This window comes from Erinaceus europaeus, chromosome 10 (assembly GCF_950295315.1).
Source record: "Erinaceus europaeus chromosome 10, mEriEur2.1, whole genome shotgun sequence".
Classification (NCBI taxonomy): domain Eukaryota; kingdom Metazoa; phylum Chordata; class Mammalia; order Eulipotyphla; family Erinaceidae; genus Erinaceus; species Erinaceus europaeus.
This window is the reverse complement of record NC_080171.1, coordinates 98,247,445-98,261,050: the sequence shown is the minus strand read 5'-3', so window position 1 is coordinate 98,261,050 and position 13,606 is coordinate 98,247,445. Positions and strand designations below refer to the sequence as shown.

Sequence of the window (13,606 nt, the reverse complement as noted above, 5' to 3'; positions counted from 1 at the left end):
GAGCAGATACCGATGACTTCTCTGCAGGTAAATCAGATGTGAATAAGCCTAACAACTTGAATTTCTCTCCCTGATAACATCTCCTTTGGAAAAGGCAGGCTTACAAATCCACAGCATTTGCTACAACCTAGGTTAAACTGCTCAGTAGGCAGAATTTTTGCAGACAAGTGAGCAGCTTGGCAAAAACATGGCAGGAAGAGTTTTGGGAATGATAGTAAAGAAATGGCTTTCAAGTTCGGGCTCCATGACTTACTAAATGGTGACCTTGAGCAAGTGAGAGATCATGACACTGACAGTCACAGAGCTGCTGTGAGAACCATGAGAACCATGTCTAAAAGGGCTGACGAAGTCCCTGGCACATAGTAGGGACTCAACAAAATAGACTGGCATGTTTGGGGCACACAGATCCAATGTAACTGGTCAGAAACACAATAGGCTCCATTCCCTAGAGGACTGGCAGGACCCTTTATTGTGTTTAATCCTGCAGGTCATGTGGGCACTACTCAGAGCTAAACACTAACAATGACCATAATTCTTACTGGGCACTTTGGGAGAAGGGGAGGAGGGGAAGTGGAATTAGTATTCTACTGCTGATTGCCTCTTGATGTTACCAGAGGAGACAGGTGGAATATAGAGAGCACTGGGTCTCGGCAGCTCTCATGGCAGTGTACCAGAAAGCAAATAAAGAAGGTAACACCTTATGTAAATGACTTTTAGTACTTTTAAAAGGACAAGCAGTGAAAAAGAGCAGGTTACATTCCATCTCCTTCTGCAGCAATTAAATTCCACTGGCTGTAGGTCTGCAGATCTCTCAAAGCTGGTTACTGCTTTCTAAAGCAAACCAAACACTCTGCCTAACTAGGAGGCAGAAAGAATACTCTGGGTTCTCAGTCTAGAATCAGAAAAGGCAGCAGCTATTAAAGATGACTGTAGCCTCCCAAAAAGGAGCAATCAAAACGCTGTATGCAAGTCTTCCATGTAATCAGCATCCCCTAGGACTCACAAAAGGCTCCAGAAACACACTTGTCACTGCAGTGGAGCCTAGTCTCTGATCAAGGTGAGGAGGCACCTGGCAGTAGCCATACTCAGCTTCTGTTTATGACAAAAGTCAAACCAATTTAGTAGAATTACGTAAGTCTACTAAAAATAAGCTTCCAAAAGCCCAGGCCATGGGACCAGATACTATGCTGCACCGCATCACCATTTTCTGTTTTCAAATTTCATTTAACTAATAGGCACCTATCTGTATAAAGGACAGGGCTTAGCACTTCCTGCACACATGAGATATTGAGTCACTACCCATTGAATAAAACCATACACGTGCCTGCAATAACGGAAAATTTTGAATTAAATATCCCCACTAGCCCAATCCTAAGATAACAATGATCAAGAATCCCACATTATCTTCACTTGAAAAATCCCACATTATTGGTAACACAAAAATAACATTGCTGCAGTTTGCAAAATATTGGTACCTGCTGTTGGTTACCAAAATGTTTTGCAATTAACAACTCATTAACAGAATGTACACATTCTGCCAGTGCTAAAATATCATGCTGTGAATTTAATAAAGAACATGAGGTAAATTTTTTTTTAAATTTTTATTAAGACAGTACTGCCTCTACTATCTAAGGGTGGGGGTGGGTGAAGAAAGAGAGACACATGGGAATAAGTAAGGATTATTTTATGTGATAATAGATTCATGTCCTAGGGTCACAATACCCTCCATGTGGCACCAATGACAATGGGTCTCTTGCTCTGCAGCATGTTACCAAGTGCAGTAGGGCAAATTTCCTCTGAAAGAGGCGACACTGCTCCCAGAATGCACCAGAGAAGCAGCCCAGCAGCAGGTTCCAAGATGGCTGCAGCATCCCCCAGCCGAGGCAGACAAAGGAGTAGGCTTCGGTGCCCGTGTAAGTAAGTGGTCACAGACTGCCCAGTAAGGATGCAACCGGCAGGATATTAGCACGGAGCATCTCGGAGGCATGCCTGCTTCTTTCTGTCCTCCTTCCCTCCCCCCACTTGCTGTACCCTGGGGATCAAGGCAGCCTTTGTGAAATACAGACAAATGACTCCTTGCTGCTCGGGGCCAGGCCAGCTCGGTGGTGGAGGAAGCACCACCACCAGCAAAGGAAGCTTTTAATGAGAAACGCCCAACATATCCATGGCAGAGGTAATCACTCAAAGCAGCTTGCCCTGAATTACATATTTTCTGACTGCAAATTACTTCTAACAGCGTCTCTACTGTCACTTCAATTGACCTTCCTAACAAAAGGCCATTTATTAACTAGCACTCCACATTTCCTGGGCCATGTGGAGCCTCAAGCCAGAAGGGATGGCACTGCTGAGTATTCAGCCACCCAGGGTCACAGGCCAGGCATCTTCCAAGGAGGAGAAGAGGCTATTAATGCAGGCTGCAGAGCAGATCTTAGGGAAGTGAGAGGGGAAAGCAGGGTGTCCAAGACCAGCATTCACTATCTGGCATGATGGGATGCTGGGCCATGACGTAAAATGCCAAGGCCTAGTTGCAACAACTCCTGGGTTCACCCCCTGTGGCTGCCACCTTTATTCCTTTATCTTCTTTCTTTCTTTCTTTCTTTCTTTCTTTCTTTCTTTCTTTCTTTCTCTCTTTTTTTTTCTTTATTGGGGATTAATAGTTTACAGTCAACAGTAAATACAGTAGTTTCTACATGTGTAACATTTCTCAGTTTTCCACATAACAATTCAACCCCTTCTAGGTTCTCTTCTGCCATCATGTTCTAGGACCTGAACCTTCCCCCCCACCCTGGGGTCTTTTACTTTACCACTTTCAATCCTAAATACACACAGAACATACTGTCACACCTCTGATGGATAAGCAGAGAGCTACACAACTCTCAAGACCTTTCTCAGGCTCCTTTACCATCAGTGATCACACCAAACCTGGGAGAAGCATGGGTTGGTTTGTCCCTACTTTACAGGACAGAAATGTGAGACTCAAATGTCTCAGACCTCGCACAGTGGGTAGACAGCTAAGCTGAATGGGACCTCCAACCCACCTCTCTAGTTTGGTCTGCTTTCCACACACTGCAGACAGACCCACATCCCATCCGATTACAAACACAGATTCAATAATAGTTGTATTCTTAAATACCAGAGTTCTTCTTTCTCAAGCCCAGGCTCAATAAGTGAAGCAATGAGAGAAAAGTACAGTGAGATAAAAGTAACATGGGATTAATTTTCCTCACACCTCAGTTTTGAGATTCAACATTTCCTCATAAATAATTTACAACAATAAAAATGAGCTAAGGCCATGTTTGTGTAGGATGGAGGTAAATTTAGGCCTAATGAGGGAGAGCCGAGCACTGCACAGGAGGGAATAGGTTGATGTATAGCGGTGCGCCAGTGCGATCGACAGCACACTGGGGCTCCATTATCAACTACAAGTCTCCGGGCCGGTGGCAAGGAGGGGAGAGCAATTTGGGGCAACATCTACCATTCCAGCTGAGGCTGCAAGGAGGGTCATGACAGGGGAAAGCGGATATTGACCTAGAATTGAATAGGACAGGCTAATGGACATGGAGGTTTGTTCTTTTTTTTTCAGGGCTATTATACTAAACCAACCTAAAAATGAGATGACATCAGTAAATGCCAAGTAAGCAAGACAGGTGGCAGGAGTGTCTGGCCTGTGAAGCTTATCTGCTCTTGGGCATGGGCCTAGTCTTCTTAATTTAACTTCTCATGTCGGGGGTTGGGTGGTGGTGCACCTGGTTGAGTGCACATGTTACAATGCTCACGGGCCTGGGTTCAAGCCCCCAGTCCCCACCTATAGGGGGATAAGCAGTGTTGCAGGTGTCTCTCTGTCTATCTCCCTATCATGCTCTTCCTTTTGAGTTCTGGCTGTCTCTATCCAACAAATAAATAAAGGTAGTAATAAAAAATGTTTTTCAGGTCACCTGGTCTCAATCCTCCATCCCAATCATGACCCTGAGTGTGTGGTCAGCCTCTGCTAGATTGTTTCCATGCGGGGGGCTCATAGCCTCACTCCAGGCAGGAGTTCCAAGTCAGACACCAGAGGGTTTCTCCATAAAAACAGGCAAGTATGTGTCTATGATCTGAGAATGTATGTGAGCAAGCATATGTATAAATATGCATGTGTGATGTATGCCTGTCCATGGATATATACATTCAAGAATACATACTGTGTCTGTGCATGTGTGAGTATGTGTGCATGCTGAGTGTGTCTGTGTGTGTCTGTGAGTATGCAGTTGTGAAGTGTGTGCATGTATGAGGATGTGTGGAAATTGAGTGGCTATGTGTGCATGTGAGAGTAAGTATATGCACATACGAGTGTGTGTGCACACTGCTATAAATGGACACATCTGAGAAAAACTGTGGATGTGTGAGTACATGCACGTATGAGTGTGTGTGCAGGCTGAATATATATGTACATGTGAGAGTAAGCGTGCACATGTGATTGTGCATGTATGAGCGTGTGTGTGTGTGTGTGTGTGTGTGTGTGTGTGCATGTGAGAGTGTGTGTGCATGTGGTGTGCACTTACTGAGACAAGATGGGGTGAGGTCTGTGCTCTGCTCCGGGAGGACTGCCCCCACCCTGCTCTGTGTATACTGTACAGAAGAGCTGGGTAGGAGAAAGCCCACTTCCTGCTCTGCAGCAGTGAAGCACAACGCTTGCCCCCAGCTCCCTGCACGGCAGCGCCTTACCAGTGCTGTCAGCCCAGGTTCTCAGAGAAATGAACTTTTAACTATAAACCCCCTTCATACAGACAGCACACTGCTCCCTTGTAGCTGATCAAAGAATAACTACAACACTGTGCTTAATCCCTAAAAGTCAGCAGAGCTGGGCTTAACTGATGCTGAACATTGTTTCAGAATCAAAGGCCTGCCTCCCGGCCTCAGTCTGGGAGAAAACTAAGCTACTGTATCACAGCTGAAAACTCAGGGGAACTTTGATATCATCTCTGTTTAATTTCCCCGGCCCTGTGAGCCTGGGGTTTATCTGGTTTTATCAACTTCTGTACTGAAATCAAAACCTAACTAACAGAGCTCAGACCTCTCTCCACCAAGGCCATTCCAGCAGCTGGGTGGAGTGCAGGCCTTGGAGTTTAAAGTGTGCTCAGGGGCAGCCACTGTTAAGAGGAGAGGGGGTTAGAGGGTGATGCCTTCAAAGAAGGCAAAGCAAGACCCTGGACTCCACCTCCCTGCTAGGGGTGGGGTGGGAGGGGGAAGAGGCAGGCTCAGAAGCATTGCTAGCCAGCACTGCGAGCACTGCGCACCAGGACTGCAGGCATGACTTGCACACAACTTTTGAGGAGAATTATTTCAAAGTATGAGGGGATGAGGAGGGAGCAGGTGAAGTTGGGCTACTCTAATTGAAATGACAAAAGCAGTGGGTTAATTAAGTCCCTGAAGAAGGAAGAACTAGCTATCAGCTTGTCTGAAACTCAAAGTCAAGGGCACAAAAGATATCAACTGTCAGCCCAGATCAACCAGCTTGCTGGGCTGGGAAAGAAGTAGATAAATATTTCACCATTCCTGCAAGTCTGGTTGTCTCCCAGTGAGGGCTACTGCTGTGACAGTTGAGAGGCAGCCCTTTGTTTCTTTCCATGTGGCCACAGTGGTCTACAGGAATCCAGATTGACCCCGCCTCTGTTGCCCCATAGTTACTGTGCCCTTTCTGCTGACAAATATTAAGCAGGGGGACAAAAGGACATTGCCCTGGCCCCACTGGAGGGAGCCTATGACCAGGCTTCACTAAGGAACAGAAGGACACAGAGAGAGAGAGAGAGAGAGAGAGAGAGAGAGAGAGAGAGCCACCTCCTTGCAGCAAAGGTAAAGAGAATTATCTCCTCAGGAGTCCATGTGTAAAGACTGGGGTTCAGGAGCTGAAGAGATAGCTATCTCATTGGGTAGGGCATGTTTCTTGCCATGCGTGAGACTAAGATTCAAACTTTGGCACCACATGAGAAGTACTACAACACCAGGGGGAAACCCTGGTGCTGTGCTCTCTCTCTGTCTCTCACTAGCTCTCTCTGGAAAGAAGTGGCCCTGGAACAGTGCAATAGTGCATGCACTGAAGCCCAGGCCACACACACATATTCTCTCCTCTCTCTCTCTCTCTCTCTCTCTCTCTCTCACACACACACACACACACACACACACACACACACACACACACATACTAGAGCCCATGATGCAACCAGTCAAGGTTAGCCACTGGGATCATAGTGCTCAGAAGTAGAGGTTTCCACAGGGTAACCTTAGGAGGGCATTCTGGTGCCTCCTGCAATTTGGTCTCCTGTAGACCTGATGACCAGTCAGAAGTACTGGCTGCTGGGAAGTCTGCTAAGATACTGAGGAATGAAAGCAAGTATTTCCTTAAGCTCTTCTAGATAGAAAAGAATATTCGAGCTCTGAAACAACGGTGAGCTCTTCCTTTCCCTCAGTAAAGGCCTGCTTCTTCTCCTTTTTTAAAAAAAAATTTTATTTATTTAGGATAGGACAGAGAAATTGTATTATTTTATTTTATTTTTGATGAGTTACAAGATTCTAAGATTATAGGCATGGTTCTACACCACACCCACCACCAAAGTTCTGTGTTCCCATCATCCCACCTCTCATTCTCTCCTTTTTAAATTTTTTAATATTTATTAATTTATTCCCTTTTGTTGCCCTTGTTTTTTATTGTTGTAGCTATTGTTGTTGTTACTGATGTCATTGTTGTTGGATAGGACAGAGAGAAATGGAGAGAGGAGGGGAAGACAGAGAGGGGGAGAGAAAGACAGACACCTGCAGGCCTGCTTCACTGCCTGTGAAGCGACTTCCCTTCAGGTGGGAGCCGGGGGCTCAAACAGAGATCCTTACGCCAGTCCTTGCATTTCGCACCACCTGCGCTTAACCCACTGCGCTACCGCCAGACTCCCAAGGCCTGCTTCTTCTGACAGAAGAATCTGATGTGTAAAAGCACTCCTGTGCTTGGATTTATATTAACCATTTGATTACCAGATTGTCCATAAACCATGTGAACAGGCCAGGATGATAATTGTTGCCACTTATACAGTGAAATGCTAGATCCCAGAATGCCCTCTTCAAAAATAAATCCATATTCAGCTCTGAAGCATAGCCATGGCCCAAAGTCCTGCCCCTTATAGACCTGATGCTACAGTATCTGGGAATCTGGCAGGTGGCAGGGTGGGGGAGGGACATTTTCAAGAACACTGTGAGCTGTGCCCCCTAACCCTCCCACCCCTCCCAGATTGCCATAACCACTGTAAATGAGGGTTGTCTTTGTGCTAGATTGCCCTCTGGAGAACAGGAAGAAGGACCCCAAAAGAAGGCAGATGCCCTACAATGGAACCATCAAGGAAACCCCAAGAGCAATGTCTTTTTTGTTTGGTTGGTTATTTTTTGTTTGTTTTGTTTTTGTATTTCAGAGCACTGTTCAGCTTTGGTTTAGGATGGTGCTGAGAATTAGGCCTTGGACCCTCAGGGATGAAGATTATTTTTAGGGATGAAATTCTATATGCTGGAGGAAGAGTTCTCAAACTCAAACTCTAACATCCATAAGAGTTACCTAGAGAGTGTTTAAAACCACTTTTTGACTGTTATGTTTTACTGAATAAGAAAGAGAGAGAAACAAGAGCATCATTATATCATATCCAGTGCCAGAAATAAAACTAGGGGCCTCACACCACATTCAAGTCCTTTGCTTTATTACTGAACCACCTCCCGAAGATTTTTTCTTCTTCCTTTTTTAAATATTTATTTAAAAAGATTTATTTATTTAAAAAGGAGAGGGGAGAAAGAGAGAACCAGGGCATCACTTTGGTAGGTTTTTATGCAATGTGTAAGTCTGGTGCTCTACATACTACACCACCTCTGGCGTCATAAAAGAGAGATTCTTGAAGCCACCCCTAGAGATACTGTTTCAACAGATCTAAGGTGGTGGTGTCCCAAGAAGCTGCATTTTTAACAAGCTCCAGTGGATGCTTAGATGGCTAGACCATTGTCTAAACTTTGACTGCAAGGTAGTTGATGCTCATTAAAAGTTTGAGGAATCAGTGGCATGAATGGAATGAACTTGAAGCTAGTTGCCCAAGGACAACAGCCTTAGGATGAGTCCTCAGTCTCTCCCTCTCCATCAAAGGTCATCCAGTGGCACCAAGTTCCTACCCTATGACACCCAGCCCAACATTTAAAATCTTGGCCACATCTATTCTCCCCAAAACATTTCCAGGTGCTAATCAGACAAGTCCCATTTTTCAGGTTTCTGGTGTTGTGCAGGGGCATTGCCTTAGCAATTCTCATTCTCTCTCTCTCTCTCTCTTCACAAAGTCTTTATTCTAAGGAGATTATAATACACTTTCCTTAGCAAAACATAGGTTGGTCTAACATGTCATGTCCACCTTGGTGCCTAAGTCATAGTGTGAGATCAACAAATAGATTATGTTTGCACATATTTGTATAGAAGGTTGAAGAAAATATTACAGTCATCTTCCCCAATTTGCCAGATTTCAATGGGTTAAAGGAAGTGCATTGACAGCAAGAGGAATTGTGAAAACAGGTCTGCCACACTACCTCTGGTGAGAATCCCACACTGGGTCCACTGAAGCTCAGCCCAGAACAAACACCAGCACTCCAGAGATGGCCAGGAAGGGGAAGGGAGACAGAACTACAGCTGTAAAGATTGCAGGACCTGAATCAGTTCACTGGAGAAGGGCCTGCAGCCTGACTGCACAGAAGATTCCCTCAGGGGGTTGTGAAAACCACAGCTGCCCATTCCCAATCATTGGGTTCTGGTTTGATTGTTATGACTGGCATCTGAAGCGGGATAATACATAGCCCAGAGGAAATGCCACTGTGCTAAGGGATACAGCAATTAATAAGACATGGCCACTGCATGTGCAGTTTAAAGGCCAGTGGAAATATCCAGAAAGAAAGGGACTTTCTTCTACCTAGTGAGTCAAGAAGATGTGGGAGAAAGTCACTGGAAATGGCCTCCCTGAGAGATGGTAGGTTTAGGTGTGGGGAAGGTACTACAGGCAGAAGACACATCACCATCAAAGACATGGGGTATAAACAAACACTGCTGGTAGAAATATGAGCAGCAGGTAGGCTCTGAAAAAAACTTACAAAATGCTTAAGCAAACAAGAAAACAAAACAGCTAAACAACAACAACAACAAAACTCTACCTGTCCATCCATAGTATTTCTAAGGTGTAAGTGAGCATACTGATCTCCAGGAAGGAGCAACCCAGAGCGGTATGAGAGATAGCCACATGTCTCCTGTTCATATTTCCTCTCCTATAACTAACTGAGCAACTCTCAAACCAATGTCACTTCCTGCAGACCCAAAAGGGAACTTCCTTGCACTGTTAGTTTGGGGGTAGGGGTGGGGGTGGGCAGGGATAAGAGGCAAACCAGAAGAATAAAAGGGGTATAAGCTTTTCATGTTAGAGGGATTCAAGTTTGAATTCCAATTCTGATATCGCTGTGTAATCCCCAGGCAAGTTTACTAAGTTTTAGAAAGTTAGAATCATAGATGATAATATTTTCTCTATGGGATTATAATGTATATAAAGAACATAGTCCATGAGAGTGAAGACAGCCTACAAAATGGGAGAGGTCTTTGTAAATCATATACCTGATAAAGGGTTAGTCTCCAAATCTATAAAGAACTCCAGCAACTCAATAACAACAAATTAAATAATTCAATGAAAACAAATAGACAATGGATTTCTAAAAAGATCCTGTACAAATGTGCATATGGAAAGATATTTAGCAACGCTAAGTATAACAGAAATGCAAACCAAAAATCACAGGGATACACTGCCTCCTACCCACTAGGATGACTACTACAAAGAAAAAAAAGAAAAAAAAAAAAGTGGAGGAAGAGGAGGCAAAGAAATGAAACTTGGTATTGGTGAATATGGGAAGCACTTAGAACCTTTGTGCACTGTTGGTGGGAATGAGAAATAGTGCAGCTGCTCTGGAAAACAGTCAGGTAGTTTCCCCAAACAAATGATTGTAACGAATTACCATATGACCCAGCAATTCCATTTCTAGACATTTACCCAAAAGTAAAGTTAGGATCTTGAAGAGACCTATGTTCACAGCATCATTATTCATAATAGTGAAAGGGTAGAAGCAACCCCAGTGTCCATCAACAAGTGAATAGATAAACAAAAATGTGGTCTATACATATAATAGAGTATTATTCAGCCTTTAAAAGGGTATTATTATATAGATGAATAGGGAGGAACATCATGCTAAATGAAATAAGTCAATCACAAAAAATTACAAATATACCACATGAGTCCACTTACATAAGGGACCTAGAGTACTCAAGTTTACAGAGACAGAATGTAGAATATAATTAATAGGGAGTAGAGAAGGGATAATGGTAGCTATTCAATGAGTATAAAGTTTCAGTTACAAAAACTAAAAAGTTCCAGAGATTTGTTGGGTTATATGTATTTAATGCTACTGATCTGTGCACTTGAACAAAATTAAGATGATATAGATCATGCTACACAATTAATATGAAAGCATCTGTATGTGTGATTCTCAAATTTCAGTGAGCACAAATACAATCCAGAATTCTTATTAAACATATAGATTCTGGGGCTCCTTTCAAAGACATTCTGACTCTATGTTTGGGTTTCAGACTTTTCAATCTACATTTTCATGAACACTCTAAGCATATTTAGTTCATTAAGAAATAAGTCATTGGGAGTCAGGCAGTAGCGCAGCGGGTTAAGTGCACGTGGCGCAAAGCTCAAGGACCAGCTAAGGATCCCAGTTCAAGCCCCTGGCTCCCCACCTACAGGGGCATCGCTTCACAGGCGGTGAAGCAGGTCTGCAGGTGTCTATCTTTCTTTCCCTCTCTCTGTCTTCCCCTCCTCTCTCCATTTCTTTCTGTCCTATCCAACAACGACGACAACAATAATAACTACAATAATAAAACAACTAGGGCAACAAAAGGGAATAAATAAATAAATATTAAATAAATAAAAAAAAAGAAAGAAATGTCATGGTGGCCTAAGAGACATCATAGCAGATGAACAGCATCGATAGCACAGTATTTATTTATTTGTTTGTTTGTTTATTCCCTTTTGTTGCACTTGCTGTTTTATTGTTGTAGCTATTATTGTTGTTGTTGATGTTGTTGTTGTTGGATAAGACAGACAGAAATGGAGAGAGGAGGGGAAGACAGAGAAGAGGAGAGGAGAGAAAGATAGACACCTGCAGACCTGCTTCACCACTTGTGAAGCGACTCCCCTGCAGGTGGGGATCTGGGGGCTCGAACTGGGATCCTTGCCCTTTGCACCATATGCACTTAACCCACTGCACTACTGCCCAACTCCCTGTTTATGCAGTTTTTTGTTGTTGTTGTTGTTTTTGCCACCAAGGTTATCACTGGTGCTCAGCTCCTATATAACTCCACTGTTTCTGAAGGCCATTTTTTCCTCCCTCTAGATAGAGGGTGAGAGGCAGAGAGAGGTAGGGAGAGAGAGACAGAGAGAAGCACAGCATCATTCTGTCACTTGTAAAGCTCCCCCTCCCCACCCCCACCCAGATGCTCCTTTATGGTGGCTGGGGGTTCAAACTGAGGTCCTTGCACATGGTAACTTGTGCATTCTACCAGGTGAGTCACCTACCAGCCCACACAAGGGATATTCTTTTGAACATTTTGCTTTGCTGACCACAGTGTGTGTTATGGTGGTGGTGGTGGGAGGGTCTACAGAACAAGCTAGTGTTGATTCTTGCCACAGGTCCAATAGCACAACCCTCCAGTTGTAGGGAAAAGTATGAGCTATGAAGCCCATGTAAGTGATCCCTGGGCACCTGGCCCACAGGTCTCTTAAATTTCAGCTGGACAAGTTCTGTATCTCACCAGAAGCATGTCAACTAAACCAAGTACATGACCACAGACTGTCCTCAGTAAAGGAGGTAACATCTAGCACACCCTGCAGTGTTTTTGCCTCCCAGGCAGTTGGAGAGAAAGCAATCCAAAGCCAACACAGACAAACCCTGCCACACACAGTACAGATGACACAGTGCAACCACAATTCCCCAGGGCAGCCCAGAAAACGGAAGGCTAAAGAGAGCTAGTGGAGCCAGTGAAATGCTGGCCAGGAACCGCCTCTAAGCGAACAGCCTGGGAAGAGGCAGCTCATTCAAGGAGCCCAGGCCTTCCTCCACTCCCACAAACCAACTAGCAAAAGAACCTCTGCTCATTCAACCACAGCCAACTAAATACAGTGTTCTCAGCCCACCACATCCAGCCATGTAGTCATTTGTTATCTTCATCACCATAATAGCACCTTTGACATTTCCCATGCTCCATTCCAACACCATCATTACTTTCCAGTGTGGCAAGGATGTCACTCTTTGAGCATGAAGAATGGAGCACTTCCAACCTTCTAAGATAGAGGAGTCTAGGCCCTTTGGACTCCATTCCCCTTCATAAGTAGATCTGGCATGAAACTAACAACATTAACCTCAGATCCTGTCCCCATACCTCTTCCAAGGCTCTGAGAAGAGACCCACCCATGTGTTCACAAGCTCCTGCATTTTTATAGAATGAGCAAAAGCAAGATATTCTTGGGTCCTTTTTAAGAAGTTCTTTATTTATTCATTTATTGGATAAAGATAAAGAGAAACTGAGATGAAAGAGAGAGAGAGAGAGGAATAAAGAAAGAGACACCTGCAGCACTGCTTCACCATTTGTGAAGCTTACCCCTGGCAGGTGGGGACTAGGGGTTTGAATCCAGGTACTTGTGCATGCACTCAGCTGAATGTGAGATCACCCAGCCCCAAGATTTTTTCTTCTTACAGCCTCTCCCTGAGAATGTATAAATGTCAGACCCATAAGATGGGGATCTGCCACTGAAGCCCACTTAAATTTGATAGGGACCCCTATTCTCCATAAATTATGTGAGGCTTCCTACCTTCTGCAATGCCATATATATGTATGTACATTAACTCATTAAGCATTACAAGGTAGGCTTTATTCTTACGCCACATGCACAGATAAGAAAATGGGAATTCAGAGAGGTCCCATGAAGGTTCAGTTAGTAGAGCACATACTACTATACGTGAGGACCCAGGTTCAAGTCCCCAGTCCCCACCTGCTGGAGGGAGTGGTGGAGCAGTGTTCCAGATGTCTCTCCTCTGTCTCTCTCTATCTCATCCTTTATTTTTAAAAAAATGGCTGCCCAGAACAGAGGAACAATGCAGACACTGAACCCAGAAAAAAATACATTAGGTTCCATCATTTATCCTTAGTGATCTCAGTTTCAGGAGGTGAACTGAGATGCAAATTCAAGCCCCTGAGACCCAGAGTTCTTTCTACTATCCCATCCCTTCCCATTGCCCTGAGAAGTGCTAAATAGGCAAAGCCAGAAAGGCATATTCAAAAAGAAATGAAACAACTGTTCTGAAACCTTAATGATAATTGCAAATCTCTACTGACCACCTGTCTCATGGCAGGCAAGCACTTCTCTTGCAATATTTCATAGACTTCTCACCATAGTCCTTTGAGATTAAAACTATTGTTAGCCTCACTCTGCACATGAGGAAACTGAGTCTGAGAAAAGTTCAT

The 13,606-nt window shown here is 44.1% G+C and overlaps 1 protein-coding gene across 4 annotated transcripts in view; it reads right to left on the bottom strand.

Moving 5' to 3' along the window:
• MVB12B (multivesicular body subunit 12B) overlaps nt 1-13,606 on the bottom strand; it is a 269,183-nt gene that overhangs the window by 253,526 nt on the left and 2,051 nt on the right. The window lies entirely within an intron of this gene.